Below are 18,067 nucleotides of genomic sequence, written 5' to 3'. Positions count from 1 at the left end.
TTTTGAGGCTTTTGTTTATTTCTATTATGCGAGGTGGCTGTTGTCACAAATAAGTGGCGAGAGGAGCGATGGCACTGATTATTCGACACATATGTAGTGTATTATCAAGCATAGATCGCCAACGTTTACATCACCTTTAACTATTATTGTTTGTTACAGAACATAATTTCAGACTTTCTGGCTTATTTTGAGTCTTTCTGTTCATTTACGTTTTGCAAGGTGGCTGTTGTCGTGAATAACTGGCAAGATGAATGATTACACCGATTAAACGGCATGTATGTAGGTTGCGCAAGCAAACATATACCGCGGATTTTGACTTAATCTTTATTGTCCGTCAAAGAACAGAAATTCAGATTTGCGGCTTATTTTGAGTCTTTCTGTTCATTTCCATTATGCAAGGTGGCGATGTCGTTAATAACTGACGAGGGTAGAGATTGCGTCGATTATACGGTGCAGGTGTTTTGTGCATGTGCACATAAAGCCGACTTGACTTTGTGGCTCATTTTTTTAAGTGTTTCTGTTCATTTTTATTATGCATGGTGGCTGTTGTCATTAATAACCGCAGAGAGGAGAGGTTTCATTGATTATGAGACACAGTCTTAGACTTAGTTGTGCTTCAGCGAGCAAATTGTGGGCTTTGATTTCCTGACTTATCTCAAGACTTTCTGTTGGTTTCTATTACTCAAGGTGGTGGTTGCCGTTAACAACTGGCGAGAGAAGCAATCGCACTGACTCTACAGCACATATCAGTGTGCGCGTGTGCATGTAACTTATTTTGAGTCTTTCTGTTCATTTTTATTATGCAAGGTGCCTGTCATTCAGTAACTGGTGAAAGGAGAGGTTGCGTCGAATATACAACACAGACTCAGTGAGCATATTTGTTTATATTATACAAGGTGGTGGTTGTCATCAAGAACTGGCAAAAAGGCGCAATCAGAGGAATTATATGGCGCGTGTGCAAGCAAGCTTATGTTCTACGCAAGTTAGATATATCATTAATAACTGGCATAAGATGAGATCACGATAGTTATACTACCCATGATTATACGATCTACCAGTACCCTTTGACTTTTTGCATAGGTGGCTGTTGTCATAATTAACTGACAGGAGGAGAGATCACAATAAGTACACTTCCCATTATACAACGTACAAGTACCCTTTGACTTTTTGCACCATTTTGAATCATTTTAATTTATTCAAATTATTAGTTATGCAAAGTGTTGGTTGTCATTATTAACTGGTGGGAGGAGAGAGCTTTATAGTTCTACCAGCTATTATACCACGTACTAGAACCCTTTGACTTTTAGAATTTTTTTTGAGTCACTGTTGAGTTGAGTTTGAGTTAATTTCGAACATGCATGGTATTTAGTTAAATGATTGTTTATGCAAGGTGGTGATTGTCATTAATAACTGTCAGGAGGGGATATTACGAATACCTATACTACCCATTATACCACATACCAGTACCCTTTAACTTTTTTAATTATTTTAAGTGATTGTGTATATATAAATGGCTATTAATGCAAGGTGGTGGTTGTCAATAATAACCAACGTGCTTTGTCTTTTTGTGTCATTTTTTTGAGTCATTGTATTTAGTTAAATGGTTATTTATGTAAGGTGGTGATTGTCATTAATAACTGGCAGGAGGATATATTACTTATAATTATACTACCCATTATACTACGTACCGGTACCCTTTGGCTCTTTTGATTATTTTAAGTGATTGTGGCTATTAATGCAATGTGGTGGTTGTCATTAATATCTGGCGGGAGTAGGGAGCATGATAATTATACTACCTATACCAGGTGCCAGTGCGTTTTGACTCTTTGCATAATTTTTTTGCATTCACTGTAGTAAGTTAAATGGTTATTTATGCAAAGTGGTGATTGCCATTATTAACTGGCAGGAAGAGATATTAATTACACTAATATTACCAGTATCCTTTGATTTTTTTTTAAGTGATTGTGTTTATTTAAATGGCTATTAATGCTGCAAGGTGGTGGTTGTCATTAATAACTGGCGGGAGGAGAGAGTTAAATCATTTAGTTAAATGGTTAAGTATGCAAAGTGGTGATTGTCATTATAAACTGGCAGGAGGATATATTACTAATAATTATACTAACCATTATACCACATACCAGTACCCTTTGACTTTTTTGATTATTTAATGTGATTGTGTATATTTAAATGGCTATTAATGCAAGGTGGTTGTTGTCATTAATAACTGGCATGAGGAGAGCGCATGATAATTATACTACCCACTACACCACGTTACACCATGTTACCAGTGCGTTTTGACTCTTTGCATAATTTTTTTGGAGTCACTGCTATTAGTTAAATGGTTATTTATGCAAAGTGGTGATTGCCATTATTAACTGGCAGGAGGATATATGAATTATACTAATACTATCAGTATCCTTTGATTTTTTTTTGAAGTGATTGTGTTTATTTAAATAGCTATTAATGCTGCAAGGTGGTGGTTGTCATTAATAACTGGCGGGAGGAGAAAGTTAAATAACTTAGTTAAATGGTTATTTATGCAAGGTGGTGATTGTCATTAATAACTGGCAGGAGGATATAATACTAATAATTATACTACCCGTTATACCACGTACCAGTACCCTTTGACTTTTTTGATTATTTAATGTGATTGCGTATATTTAAATGGCTATTAATGCAAGGTGGTGGTTGTCATTAATAACTGGCGACAAGCGAGAGCATGACAGTTATACTACCCAGTATACCATGTTGCACCATGTACCAGTGCAATTTGACTTTTTTAATAATTTTAAGTAATTTGTTTGTGTAAATAGTTTTCATCCAACCTTTTGGAAGGGATTACCACAAAAACCGAGGTACCATGATGTTCCTTGTGAAGGGCCTTTCCCCTGCGAGTCCTTTATCGCTCAGTGTACCTTTTAGGGACCCGAAGTGTGAACCTGTTGGTGACCTGTTTTAGCCTATAGTTGCCGCCAAGCTAACCCCTTCAGTCTGGACTGGTACAAGTGGAAAAATGGCCCACGTGTTTCCTCCGCATCCACGCCAACACAAACACGGACCTGCCTGTGCACGCTCGGACCTTTTCTTAAAGCGTTTGAAGGCCAACTATTTAGTCTAATGAGCGATGCATGCGGGGTGTCCTTCTCGCCGCTTTTTTTTTTTTTTTTTAAAGATACACATCACACTTGCAGGTGGGAATGATAAAAAAAAGATGCCAGACACCACCTTTTCCCAAAAAGTAACTCATGACATCACTTCGTAACTCGTCAAGTTGGATGATTGCAGACATTCCGGAGGCGTGATAGCACGGTGCGATTAGTGATGTCTGCGTGAGTTCTGTGAATAGCGCCGCAGCTGTTTTTCGGCGCTGGAAATGACGCGGATGATTGAATGACACGTATGACGGGAACGTGAGCGGCCGGACAATGAGGGCGCTATTTATGGTGAGCGTTGGTCTAAAAGGAGACGGGGGCTCCTAACAACAGAAAAGCCGGAAGGCGAACTGCTGTGTTTTTGCCCCAACCGGTCTTTGGGGTTGATGTTCCGCACAGGCCTGGTCTAAGTCCACCGCTTTTTTGTGATATTTCAATAGGACGTTTTTTAAATTGATCCGACGTGGCCAACAGCAACCACTAATCTTAGCTCATTCCAACTGCAAGGCCCAAACCTCCAGCAGCCATTAACGCCTTAGCGCCCGCGGCTATTTTGGCTGGCGCCTTGGCTCGCAGTTTCCAGATCAAATTGCAGATTTAACTGCAGCGTGCCGCTAAAAATCGATCCACATCCGATTCTGAACCCTCGGCTTCCTAGCGTGGAGTTTGCTTTTTTGTGTTATGTGATTAGCAGTGTTTGGAAAATTTATTTTAAGAAGTTTATAATTATAGTTAGTCATGACTCTTTAGGAAGTAATTGCATTACTTAAATTAATAAAAAAAATACATTTAAATATTTGGCATATACAGTTGAGATGTATTCATAAGACCAGAGTGTGTATGTGCCTTCAAACGTTTTTAAGTGACGCGCGACGTCAGCGCCCAGACAGAGCAGCATTAGCTCAGCTGTGTTTGTTAGCTCAGAGGAGGAGAGATCACAATAAGTGCACTGCCCACTACACAACGTACCAGTACCCTTTGACTTTTTGCACCATTTTAAATCATTTTAATTTATTCAAATGATTAGTTATGCAAAGTGGTGGTTGTCATTAATAACTGGCTGGAGGAGAGAGCTTGTTAGTGATACCACCTATTATACCACGTACCAGAACCCTTTGACTTTTAGCATTTTTTTGAGTCGCTGTTGAGTTGAGTTTGAGTTTATTTCGAACATGCATGGCATTGAGTTAAATGGTTGTTTATGCAAGGTGGTGACTGTCATTAATAACTGGCAGGAGGAGATATTACGAATACCTATACTACCCATTATACCACCTACCAGTACCCTTTAGCTTTTTTAATTATTTTGAGTGATTGTGTATATTTAAATGGCTATTAATGCAAGGCGGTGGTTGTCATTAATAACTGGCGGGAGGAGAGAGCATGATAATTATACCACGTTACACCATGTACCAGTGTGTTTTGACTCTTTGCATCATTTTTTTAGAGTCACTGTTATTAGTTAAATGGTAATTTATGCAAAGCTGTAGTCTCCTTGTCCACAACATTGTTATTATTCCCTCGTAGTAGTGGTGTGTGTATGTTGTGTGTTGTTTGCTGTGTGATGTTGCTTCCTTCCATTTGATGTCAAGTTCATTTGTCGTGCTGGTTGTTGCTTTCATTAGTAAAAAGTTACTTCCTGCATTGACGCTTTCTTGTTGACTTGAAGCCATATCAAAAGTAGCGTGTCACGTTACATCAAACGTCTCGCTAAAAGCGTTGTAACGTACATAAAAGTAATTCATTAGAGAACTTATTCGTAACACTGGTGATTACCTTGCGACCAGTCCTACCACTGCCTTTCGCCCCAAATCAGCTGGGATAGGCTCCAGCACACCCGTGATCCTAATGATTGGTCTAGAACAGCGGTGTCCAGAGTGCGGCCCGGGGTCCATTTGTGGCCCGAAGTTAATTATTTTACAGCCCTGAGCACATTTTTAAAATACCTTAACAGACAAAACATAAAACGTGGAATAAAAGAGCAAACAGGTGTAATTTAATGAGAAAATGTTGCAATATTGACACTATTAACACAAAGCTGACATGCGGGCATTTTTAAAAAACTGTCATTGCTCAAAAAAAAAAAAATTAATTAACATCAATGTTGGTATGAATTATTGCAGTAGTTCTCAAACTTTTTTCACCAAGTACCACCTCAGAAAACACTTGGCTCTCCAAGTATCACCATAATGACCAACATTAAAATACAGCAGTGTAGTAGGCCTAAGTATTCATTAAAAACAAGGCAGGGGTTTTATTTTATATTTTTATAATATTTTTGGCCACTGTAGGATTACACATAGTTTGAACAGTAACACTGTGTTTAAATATTTAATTAAGTGATTATTTGTCGTACCACTAGATTTAGCCCACATACGACAGTTTGAGAATCACTCAATTATTGACCTTTTCAAGGCACCAGTTACTTCACATCAATTTTTCCGATTTGAAATATTTTTAGGGGAAAATATTGCATATTTTGTATGTTTGCCAGATAGATAAAACAATGTTTTCTTTGACAAAAAAAGAAATACAAAAATAATAAAAACTTGTAATCGACGGATGGATCTGAATTTGATCTGGATATCTAAGTGTTGAAAGTAAAAATAAAATATATTTATATATGACTTCATTTGAACACTTTTATGAGTGTGACACGTTTAGAAAACCCTTATTAAAAACAATAGTGAACCAAAAGCAATGTTTAAGGCTACAATTACTTTACATCAAATATTTCACTTTAAACATTTTTTTTGGAGGTAAATAACGTATATTTTGTCGTAAAAAAAACAAGGTTTTCGTTGACAAAAATGGCATAAAACCTTTTAAAAATGAATTAAAACATTTTATAAACGGATAGATCTGAAGTTCAGCTATAAATCAGTGGTTCTGAAGTGTAACTTCAGAAAACACTTGGCTCTCCAAGTACCACCATAATGACCAACACTAAAATACAGTAGCGTAGTAGGTCTAAGTATTCATTAAAAACAAGGGAAATGTTTTATTTAACAAGTATATTTAATATTTTTTGGCCACTGTAACATTACACTCAGTGCACAAACATCATCAACAATGATACTCCATATACAGTACATATTTACAGACTACTTTGACGTACCACTAGATAGAGCCCACAAACCACTAGTACCGCAGTTTGAGAATCACTGCTATAGCATTTAAAGTAAAGAAAAAATATAATTTTTTAACACTTTAATGGCTGAGCCCCTTTTAGGTCCTGGAGAGCTTTAACATGAACCAAAATTGAGGGCTGCCCTAATTGCCCCAAATTCACATTTCTGTCTATCTCTGCAAGATAACCGTCTGAAATTCCGACCTGGTCGCGTAGCTCAGATGGTAGAGTGAACTTGAAGGTTTCTAGAATTAAATCTAAACTCCGCCATCCCAGTCACTGCCGTTGTGTCCTTGGGTAAGACACCTCACCTGCCTTGCTCCCATTGCCGCCCACACTGGTGTGTGACATGAATGGTGGCAAATTGGCAGCCACGTTTCCTTCAGTCTACCCCAGGGCAGCTCTGGCTGCCAATGGAGCTTACTACAATCTATGGAGTGAATTAGTGATGAACGTTTCTTGAATATAAATATAACCCATTATTATGAAACGTTATCATCAGGCCTATTTGTAGGTGCATCATTTGCCAAATAAATGAAAAACAAATCCTGTGAAACAGGTCATTGTACACTCTGGGCGTATAATCCATCGCAACTGGACTGTTCGGCTTGTCTTAGAAGTCGTTCCGCCTCTCGTCCTGGCTGGCTTCATCAGTCCATGCTCGCGGACCAGATAGGACAGCTCCTGTCTGACGTTTGTCGCGAAACCAACATTGCATCCCTCAGACAACAAACACTAAGGTCGTCTTTTGTGCCGCTGTAGGAGCCTGAACCCAACAAATCGCCAAGAAACCTGAATCAACCTCTCCGAAAGACGGGCCGAATGGTATTCTACACCACGACAAGGTTCTCTGCGTAAACCTCGTGCCGTGTTCTTTTTTGGTCCGCGTGATAAAAGAGAATCTAGCCATAATCCCCCTTCAACAATTACTCGTGTGATGACTGGAAGGTGTCATTCACCATCTCTGTGGACTTAGGAAGTGCCTCCCGAGCAGGCACAAGACATTGATCCAATGTTGATTATACATAAATGTCCTTTAAAACGGACTTTGAAACAATGTTGCAAAATAGTTGTGTTTGTAATAACGATGTAACGGTACACAAAAATGTTGGTTCGGTACGTACCTCGGTTTAGAGGTCACGGTTCGGTTCATTTTCGGTACAGTAAGAAAACAACAAAATATAAATTTTTTGGTTATTTATTTACCAAATTTGTAAACAATGACTTTATCCTTTTAACATTGGGAACACTATAATAATTCTGCCCAAAAATACAAATAGCTCTGTGTGTGATGGATGTGAGCCACCACTAGGCTGATCAGTGCAACAGCAGGCAGTCATGAATGCTCATGATAATAATAACATACATATACACACAGGGTCCATTGCCAGGGTTCATGTGGTCAACATATATAAATTAAAAACTAAATAAGATAAGGCTCAGAATGGTTTCTTAACAAAACCTTTCTACATATAAAGTGATTTTTTTGATTGATTGATTGATTGAGACTTTTATTAGTAGATTGCACAGTACAGTACATATTCCGTACAATTGACCACTAAATGGTAACACCCCAATAAGTTTTTCAACTTGTTTAAGTCGGGGTCCACGTTAATCAACATTAAACTGCCTCAAGTTGTTGCTCTGATTAAATAAAATGACAAAGCTTTTCTTCTACATATAAAAAGTGCAACATTAAACAGTTTCAAGTCAACTCAGCCTCAGATTAACTTTTCTCCCCCCCCCCCCAGCCTTTAACCCTGGTGACTTTCACTCAATCTTCATGTTTTTTGCCAGAAAAATCAGTTTATCCACATTGTCTGCAGAAAGAAGAAGTGGGTCAAAATCTAGTTTTTAATGCAATATGGTCTTAAATCTGCTGCTATAAAAACATTTCTTATTGCTTTAGCCCTGCCTGACCCGCCGAGGAGAGGTTGCTTGAATGCGGTGTTTGCACGACGCTCGTCTTTCTCGTCGTTGAAGCGATGTTCTCTTGGGGTTGGTGACGCTTCAAATTGGTTAGCATGTTTGATGTGTTGCCAGAAGCATACCCTACCGCTGCTGAACAATGTCGGCAAACCGCTTTCGCTTTGTTGTCGTAGCCCGGTCGCTGCTCGCATGCCGCGTGTTGTGCCTCGGTGTGCATTGTTTACACAACGTGCGGTACGCTACTTAATACGTCCATGTGGAAACTCGTTCGGTACACCTCCGAATCGAACCGAAACCCCCGTACCGAAACGGTTCAATACAAATACACATACCGTTACACCCTTAGTTTGTAACAACGTTGGTGTCTAACGTTGGATCCACACTGTTGATTGGATAATCAACTTCACAACCTGACACTGAATAAATGTCGTCAAAAAGCATGTTGTTCCAACGTTGTATTTGTGTTGTAAAATATTGGTCGGGAAATGACTCAAATTCAATGGTCAAATCAACATCCGAACCCAACAATGAATAAACGTCGTCAAAAAGCATGTTGTTCCAACCAGAGATGTCGGCAGCGCGATATTATCGGCCGATAAATGCTTTAAAATGTAATATCGGAAATGATCGGTATCGGTTTCAAAAAGTAAAATTCATGGCTTATTAAAACGCCGCTGTACGGAGTGGTACACGGATGTAAGGAGAAGTACAGAGCGCCAGTAAACCTTAAAGGCACTGCCTTTGCGTGCCGGCCCAATCACATAATACCTACGGCTTTTCACACACACAAGTGAATGCCATGCATACTTGGTCAACAGCCATACAGGTCACACTGAGGGTGGCCGTATAAACAACTTTAACACTTACAAATATGCGCCACAGTGTGAACCCACACCAAACAAGAATGACAAACACATTTCGGGAGAACGTCCGCACCGTAACACGACATAAACACAACAGAACAAATACCCAGAACCCCTTGCAGCACTAACTCTTCCGGGACGCTACAATATACACCCCCCGCTACCCCCTATCCCTCCCACCACCTCAACCTCCTCATGCTCTCTCAGGGAGAGCATGTCCCAAATTCCAAGCTGCTGTTTCGAGGCATGTTAAAAAAAAATAATGCACTTTGTGACTTCAATAATAAATATGGCAGTGCCATGTTGGCATTTTTTTTCTATAACTTGTGTTGATTTTTTTGTAAAACCGAGTCACATTGTTTAATGAATTCAGCGGGGCATCACAACAAAATTAGGCATAATAATGTGTTAATTCCACGACTGTATATATCGGTATCGGTTGCTATTGGAATCTGTAATTAAGAGTTGGACAATATCGGAATATCGGATATTGGCAAAAAAGCCATTATCGGACATCTCTAGTTCCAACGTTATGTTTGAGTTGCTCAATGTCAGGACTTAATTCAACAAGTTCTCAACGTTGTTTCAATGTCTTGTGCCTGCTGGGTCTAGCAACACCATCTCCTTATGAAACCTAGCCAAAGCGCCTCTATCCCACGCTTCCTTTGATTTTCTCCAGTCTCGCCTCCATTCAAACATCACAGCTGTATTTGCTTCCAGGCAGGATTCATGTATGTTTTTTTTTATATACATATATTTATAGGTTTTTTTTTTTCTTTCACAGACTCCCACTGCTTTTCCCCTCAATTTGTCTCCAAGTTTGCCGGCTGCTTGGCAGAGTCCTCCTAGTGAAATTACACACAGTAAATATCAGCCTTCAAAGTTGCTGGAGGCAGAGTGTGGAATTTAGTGCTCTGGTGAGCTGTAGTGTCTGCTAACTTTGCTTTTTACTGTCAGCGTCCTCCACTGACTGAGACTCTTACTGTACACGGTGGTGCCTCAGACGCCCCACTTCGGGTATCAAACGTCCAAAGGGGTCTGTTTGCTCGCGGAATAGAGTGTCCAAACAAAGTACCGCAGCTCTCTGTTGTTGTATTTTTTTCAATTGAGTATGACTGCAAAATTATCCACCGTAGGGCCAAAGAAAGTTGCGAGTGCCAGCACTTTGATAAAGAATGTGAGATGTCACAGTTTTGACTTTGTTTGCTATTTCCCGGTGTTTTGTATCATTTCCTGTTCTGGTCCTTCTATTTTGATTTTACTTCCTGTTGGATTCATTGTTTTGCTGCACCTTTACTTTTTGTTTTGTTTCCTGCCAGCACACATGTTTTTAGTTAGGCAATCTTACCTTTTTAGTTTCACATCCCCGTGACTACGTGGGTTCCTTCCGGGTACTCCGGCTTCCTCCCACCTCTAAAAACATGCACCTGGGGATAGGTTGATTGGCAACACTAAATTGGCCCTAGTGTGTTAATGTTGTCTGTCCATCTGTGTTGGCCCTGCAATAAGGTGGCGACTTGTCCAGGGTGTACGCCGCCTTCCGCCCGAATGCAGCTGAGATATGCTCCAGCACCTCCCGCGACCCCGAAAGGGACAAGCGGTAGAAAAATGGATGCATGGATGTTGCTCCTAAATCACTGTACTTTGTATCTTGACAAGCACTGTAGTAATTTTCTTTTAACAGGCCTAGTCTTTTCCCTAACAAAAAAGGCTTTTACCTGCACTATGCCTTTCTTGCTCTGCATTCTGGAGTCCAGACCAATAACGCAAGAACGCAACATAAGAAATACTATTGAATTCAGAAAAGTTAAATTTATATATATATGTACATACATACGTATATATATATATATATAATATAATATATATAATATATAATGTGTATATGTATGTATATATATAAATGTATATATGTATATATACTGTATGTATATATATGTATGTATATATATATATATACGTACGTACGTACGTACGTACGTACGTACGTATGTATGTATGTATATATATATATATATATATATATATATATATATATATATATATATATATATATATATATATATATATATATATATATATATATATATATATATATATATATATATATATGGACTTGCAATTACTGTTGCAAGTCCAAGACGTTAGATGGCAGTAGTGTGTAGTTTATGGTTTGTGTTGGCTAGTCAGTTTAGTCTTTACTGAATCTATGTTTTTGTTGTGCCCTAAAAAATGTCAATACTGTAAGTATTGTATTTATTACGCACCAGCTGTTAGATTGTAAAGTGCATCTTAGTTGTAGTTTTAATTAACACATTTAGAGGTGTTGAAATCACAATGACAGCATTTCAGTTACATTTATGTCCATTTCTATGATATTTAACAGTAGATTAGGTATTTCTATGAAATTCTAGGGTCCTACTATGCCTCACGATGCGCATGTGTATGATCGGAACTACATGGTCCGAACTGAATAGTGATCAGGGCAACACACGCGCCCGAAGCGTTAACATTTTATTTCATGAACTGTTCTAAGTAGGATTGTCTTTGACTAAAGATTTTCATAGTCACATCTGGTTCATTGTTTTTTCGTATGATATCATATATGCTACATGTAATTGAGCAAGAGCACAGCAAATTGTGAACCCCACAAATAAAAAGTTCTCTTTTGCAATTTTTCCCACCTGGTAAACCCTCAGAAAAACAAATAAACATGGCAGATCATTTGGTGAGGTCCTCGGATAGGCCCCGCCATTGTCGGGTACGGCTCCGGTGGAGCGCAGAGAAGATGATCAAACTGGACGATCTACAGGAAATTAATGTCGTCACAAGCTTTTTGAAGGCGAAGCTGTGAAAGAAACAGTACGGTTGTCAGAGTGGAGCAGAGAGGGAGGCCTTCTGCCCGAGCGAACTGGTCGGGTACTATTTTGTGCCGGTACCACCAAGGCCGATGGCCCGGCGTACTACATGTCAAATGGGGGGCTCCAGTCTCCCTCCTATAGAGGGATAAGGAACGTTCAATGTATGGCTGAATCATTTTGGAAAATAATAATAATAAAAAGTCCTCAATATTGCAAATAAATATGCAATTATTTTTAAAAGGTCCTCTTCTCATGTATTTTTCAACAAACACAAGCAATATATCGATTATTATTATAAACAGTAGCCCATTCTTTATACATAAATTGTTCTTTCCTATAAATAATATTATAAACTTACTAAATACTTTGACTTACATTCTTGTCAGCACAGCGCTTTTATTGTGAAGGCTGAAATTGTTTGTCTTCGAGATCGTACCTGACGGCTGTAGTTTGATGATGAGGCTTTCACAACGACCCATCTTTATAAGACCCTTGCTTACATCAACACACCTGCCGGTGACGGTGACAAGCTAGCCACGGTCGATACTGTTCCTTATACCGTTTCTGAAATATTCCGGAAGTTTAAGAAAAATCCACTCATAACTTTTTAGGCTATCTATAGCGGGATGAAAGAAACGGAGTGAAGCCTCTTGTCAGTCATCCACTATCTTTGTCTCTGTGGATGGAGGTGGACAGAAGTTGAAGCTTATGCTGTAAACGTAAGGTAACATTGTAAAAATGATCAACCCCGATATGTATTCATTTGTTCCTTATTCTATTTCTGACATTTCCTAAAAGTTAGATGAAAATCTGCGGAATGAAAGAAATAGATTTAACACTTTTGCCAGTCATCCACTGTCGTAGTCTCTACAGGGCCCCTAGCATACACACAAAGAAACGTAAACGTAGATAGCGTAGTAGAATTAATCCGGTTCAGGCCCAAAGTCAATTGTTCCTCATCCCATTTTCTAAAACTTTTAATGAAAATCCGCCAAAAAATCTGCCAGACTTCGAAGCTTCGACGTAGAAGTTTGATCTATTTTCAGTTACGTCAACCACCGCCGATCAATCCGAGGAATCCGACTTAACCGAGGGGTTCTTCTATATTGTCTTCGTAGCGACATCATGTCTTTTAGCTCAAGCGTTCACGTTGACGACACGCAAGGCAACATCCAGTCATCTGTCATTCATACTGTTTGTCCCTTTGTCCGTCAATCGGCCGTTAGTTCGAGTATTCTGTTTTGCATTCCAACGCCCATTCATCCTTCATTCTTCTCATGAATTCAAACAGACTTACCTCATCTTTTTGTCCAATCACCCATCCCATCGGTCCATTGCTCCATCCATCCATCCATGTTCTGAATCAATCTCTTTTCCCATCATCCAGTCATACTTTAATCGTTTTTCCAAGCGTTTGTCCTCCTTCTCTCGCTTTTGTTGTCTCCTACGGCCCTGAAAACAGCAAGGCTCATCCTTACCGTGTCTGCTTGTGTTTACTCACCAGATGTTTCTTCGCTCTTCTGCAGCTTTGCGTTCCTTCCACCGCCTTAAGTCCCCTTCCCGGTGGAACACAGAGGAAGTCTCACATGGCATTTCCTGCTTAGACGCCGTTCTACTTTTCTACCCAGCAAGCATTGTTCTCTCTTGCCACGCTAGGAATTTTCGGGTTATTCCTGTGTCTTTTCCATCATGCACCCTGCTAGGAGGCGTAGGTGATGTAGGTTATCGCAAAGCCATGTTTGCTCAGCTTGGCAGGTGTGAATCGGACCTTCATCCGAGGCATTCTTGCTTACCCAGCCGTGCATGTCGTGGTTTTGTCAGATGAATCAGCTGGTTGCAATAACTGCTGTGCAGTTGTTATATCTTGCTATATCATCACATTTATGAGTCTTTTATGCGGTATGACATTAACTTGCAATTACAGTTGCAAGTTCAAGACGTTTTCTGTTGCGCCCCAAAAAAGCATACTTGCCAACTCTCCCGGATTTTCCGGGAGACTCCCGAAATTCAGCGCCTCTCCTGAAAACCTCCCGGGACAAATTATCTCCCGAAAATCTCCCGAAATTCAGGCGGACTCAGGTCCATGCGGACCTGAGTCCGTTTTCCCACAATATAAACGGCGTGCCTGCCCAATCACGTTATAACTGTAGAATGATGGAGGACGAGTTCTTGGTTTCTTATGTGGGTTTATTGTTAGGCAGTTTCATTAACGTCCTCCCAGCGCGGGAACAACACACAACAACAGCAGTCACGTTTTCGTCTACCGTAAAGCAGTTCGTCTGCCGTAAACAGCAATGTTGTGACACTCTTAAACAGGACAATGCTGCCATCTAGTGCATTTGATGGAAGCACTTTTGTGCGTGCCACACAGCAATGCATCATCAGAGAGGGTGTTCAGCATGGTTAGAAAAATAGTGACAGAGAATAGAACAAGGATGGACAATTCAACCCTTAACTCAACAAGTATATGTGTAAATAAATGAACACTGAAATTCAAGTATTTCTTTTATATATATATATATATATATAATAAAAGAAATATATATTTATAGCTAGAATTCACTGAAAGTCAAGTATTTCTTATATATATATATATATATATATATATATGTATGTGTGGGAAAAAAATCACAAGACTATTTCATCTCTACAGGTCTGTTTCATGAGGGTTTCCTCAATCATCAGGAGATTTTAATGGGAGCATTCACATACCATGGTTTATATAGGGCACAGAGTGGGTGGATACAGGCTGGCGTAGGGGCGTGGTGATTGGCTCATGTGTTACCTAGGAGGTGTTTCCGTCTGTGGCGGCATGCTGTTACAATTTCGCTGCGCTTGTTGAGGGATGACAGGTCTGGACGGTAAATAATAAACAGTTTCTCTTTCAAGCATAGGTTGCATCTTTTATTACCACTATTGTAAGGTGTGCTGGATGCAAGAATTTGCCATGTTATTGAATATTCAACATTATTATATTATTATATATATATTATTCAACAAGCAAACCGTCAACTTCCTTGACGTCACTTTCAACCTGAGAAATAACAGCTACCAACCATTCACGAAACCCAACACAACACTCCAATACGTGCACCATGACAGCAACCACCCACCCACCACCACGAAAAGAATACCTACCGGAATTAATAAAAGGCTATCGATGCTGTCATCTAGCAAAGCTGAATTTGACCAAGCAACCTCCCCGTACCAAAAAGCCCTTGATGAAAGCGGATACAATTTCACCCTCACCTATGAACCCACGCCAGGAAACCAACCAAAAAAGAACAGAAAACGAAACAACATCATCTGGTACAACCCCCCATACAGCAAAAACGTCTCAACTAACATTGGACACAAATTCCTCAATCTGATTGACAAACACTTTCCCAAAGACAACATCCTAAGAAAAGTATTCAACAAGAACAACATTAAATTGAGCTACAGATGTATGAACAATATACGACAAATCATCTCAAACCACAACAAAACAATTGCAAATGAGCCGTCGGCCCCCGGACAGAGCGACTCCAAAACCAACAAAGGCTGTAACTGCCGAAAGAAACCTGATTGCCCTCTCAACGGGGGGTGCTTACAAACATCAGTTGTCTACCAATCTAAGGTAACACGCAAGGACATTAACACATCCGACACATATGTAGGATTAACCGAGGGAGAGTTCAAAACCAGATGGAACAATCACAAGGCTTCTTTCAGGAACCAAAACCTGCGGAATACCACAGAACTCAGCAAACACATTTGGGACCTCAAAGACAATAATGTTGAATATTCAATAACATGGCAAATTCTTGCATCCAGCACACCTTACAATAGTGGTAATAAAAGATGCAACCTATGCTTGAAAGAGAAACTGTTTATTATTTACCGTCCAGACCTGTCATCCCTCAACAAGCGCAGCGAAATTGTAACAGCATGCCGCCACAGACGGAAACACCTCCTAGGTAACACATGAGCCAATCACCACGCCCCTACGCCAGCCTGTATCCACCCACTCTGTGCCCTATATAAACCATGGTATGTGAATGCTCCCATTAAAATCTCCTGATGATTGAGGAAACCCTCATGAAACAGGCCTGTAGAGATGAAATAGTCTTGTGATTTTTTTTCCCACACATACATATATTGCGCTCTACTACGGTATCGAGCACTATTTTTTGGATAACCTTATTAAGACATATATATATATATATATATATATATATATATATATATATATATATATATATATATATATATATATATATATATATATATATATATATATATATATATATAATTATAAATGATAAATGGGTTGTACTTGTATAGCGCTTTTCTACCTTCAAGGTACTCAAAGCGCTTTGACACTACTTCCACATTTACCCATTCACACACACATTCACACACTGATCGAGGGAGCTGCCATGCAAGGCGCTAACCAGCACCCATCAGGAGCAAGGGTGAAGTGTCTTGCTCAGGACACAACGGACATGACGAGGTTGGTACTAGGTGGGGATTGAACCAGGGACCCTCGGGTCGCGCACGGCCACTCTTCCACTGCGCCACGCCGTCCCTATATATATATATATATATATATATATATATATATATATATATATATATATATATATATATATATATATATATATATATATATATATATATATATATATATATATATATATATATATATATATATATATATATGAAATACTTGACTTGGTGAATTCTAGCTGTAAATATACTCCTCCACTCTTAGCCACGCCCCCAACCACGCCCCCCCCCCCCCCTCCACCTCCCGAAATCGGAGGTCTCAAGGTTGGCAAGTATGCTAAAAAGTGTTTACACTCTAAGTATTGTACTTGTTATGCACCAGCTGTTTGATTGTAACATGCATCTTTGTTGACATTTTCATTGACAATTTTGGAGGTGTTGAAATCGTCGTTATAATCGCTAGCGCTAATCAGTAGAAATAATAGAAAAGCCAATAAATGTTAGCATCAAGCTAGCACATTTTTTGAAAAGTGGAACCTTACTTTACTTACGTTGTAGTACAAGAAAGAACACACCATCATCAGCGGTCATTCGAACGAGTATGACGATCCTCCGGGTAGGGGGGTATCCCTTTATGGAGGATGCCTGTGCGTGACTTTGTTTAACGTTGGGAGACTGGTGCACAGACAGTCACCACACGATCCTTGACAGATCCGGGTCAGGGTCCAGTGGCATGGAGTCCAAGATGACTGGGAACCCTTTTCTGCTGCAGCCTTCTTCCGCCATCCCAGCCGTTGTGACGCTCCATAGGGTTAGCAATCATCCTCCGCCTGTTCCACCTCCATCCACCGTTGTTATTTCCCCATAACTGGGCCCACATGGATGTGGGGGTGCCTTCTTCCGCCATCGCAGCCGTTGTGGTAGTTCTTACATCTACCGTCTTCCGCTTGCTCCGCCGTTGAGGTCTTCACCGTATCCCTGGCTAGGGGGCAGTCAGGTACTAGGCCTTTGCCAAGGGCCACCTGGGGTAACAGTAGTAAAGGGGTTAACCTCCTAGTGCCCCAAGACCCCATAGAGGAGCCTCCACTGCCGGATGCACTTTAACGTCATGCCCAGGACCTTACGTTGTAGTGTTCTGTGAGCCCATTGCTTTGTTGGCATTGAAAATTGCAACATTACTTTCAGGAAGTTTGGCTGAGTCCGCTCTCAGTGCTGATGGAGTGATTTCCAAGTGCCGGCAACCGGGTGTGATGTGACGTGCAACCGAGGTACCGAAACATGGCACTGTTAGATATTACGTGAATAGATGCCCGGTACGACCAGTGGGATTTGGTCCGTGCCAAAAAAGTGCCAGATTCGGAACCCATCCCTAATTAGGGGTGCTTTAAAAAATTAATGTATTTATTCCGACTCTAAATTGATTCATAATTTTTTTTAAACCGATTAAATAAAAAGTTTTTTGTTATTTAAAAAAAATAGTTTTAGACCATCTTCGCGCTTACTTGCTGTAACCTGTTTTAAAAAGTGTTATTATAATTTATATTAGAGATGTCGGATAATCGCTTTTTTGCCGATATCCGATATTCCGATATTTTCCAACTCTTAATGACCGATTCCGATATCAACCGATACCGATATATA

General features: G+C 39.8%; 1 protein-coding gene across 2 annotated transcripts in view; it reads left to right on the top strand.

The window, feature by feature from the left end:
* The window catches only part of adamts14 (ADAM metallopeptidase with thrombospondin type 1 motif, 14), a 101,230-nt gene that overhangs the window by 1,845 nt on the left and 81,318 nt on the right, over positions 1-18,067 (top strand). The window lies entirely within an intron of this gene.

Source organism: Nerophis lumbriciformis, linkage group LG11 (genome assembly GCF_033978685.3).
Source record: "Nerophis lumbriciformis linkage group LG11, RoL_Nlum_v2.1, whole genome shotgun sequence".
NCBI classification, from domain to species: Eukaryota; Metazoa; Chordata; class Actinopteri; order Syngnathiformes; family Syngnathidae; genus Nerophis; species Nerophis lumbriciformis.
The sequence above is the reverse complement of the archived record's forward strand: the minus strand, read 5'-3'. Positions and strand labels throughout refer to the sequence as shown.